We start from the raw sequence: 683 nt of genomic DNA on the forward strand, positions 1-683 counted from the left end.
AGAGGCTCTGAGATATGTGAGAAATACATCTATAAAATGTAATTCAGACTGCCTCGTCCCACCTTATGCTGTACCGCTTTGGCAAATGCTTTATCTGCGCCATTCGCCTTAATCGCATCTGAGAGTGATTCTTAAAAAAACGCCTGTCGCTAATTGTTCGTCATCACAGGTACTGTTTGCTATACGGCCACGACGCGCAACTGATTTCCAAAATTCAGCTTTCTCCTGTGAGGATGGAACTTACGACCCCTGGTTTATTAGACCAGTGCTCTACCACTGAGCTAAAGAGGCGCGGCCTAGCGGTACTCTTGGGTACTTCGTCCTTACGGTCGTCTGCATCATCAGACTTTAGCTGACAACACTTCATATTACCGGCTAATATTTGCAGCTATGGCGACAAATTACTGCTTGGCTACACATCTGACACGTAACCGATGTGCTCTCCAAACAACAACACTTGCATTTCAGAACATGTCTTTCACACATGTCTACAAAATCACCTTCACCTTCAAATACAGCTTCCTTGCGACTGACAGAGACGTAGGCAAAGTTTAAAGTTGCTATTTCCATTAAATCTCGTTAATCAGAAAAACGGTAATTTACACTTGCAGCGGAACAAAATTCCGTTCCGCCCAGCGTCTGGCTCGAACCCACGACCCTGGGATTAAGAGTCTGACGCTCTA

General features: G+C 45.1%; 1 non-coding gene across 1 annotated transcript; it reads right to left on the bottom strand.

Moving 5' to 3' along the window:
- Positions 1-216: 216 nt before the first annotated feature.
- Positions 217-291, bottom strand: Trnai-aau (transfer RNA isoleucine (anticodon AAU)). Its single transcript has one exon. It is a non-coding gene; the product is annotated as a tRNA-Ile (tRNA).
- Between the last annotated feature and the right edge of the window lie 392 nt (positions 292-683).

The sequence above is a fragment of the Schistocerca gregaria genome, unplaced genomic scaffold (assembly GCF_023897955.1).
Source record: "Schistocerca gregaria isolate iqSchGreg1 unplaced genomic scaffold, iqSchGreg1.2 ptg000001l___fragment_3, whole genome shotgun sequence".
NCBI lineage: Eukaryota > Metazoa > Arthropoda > Insecta > Orthoptera > Acrididae > Schistocerca > Schistocerca gregaria.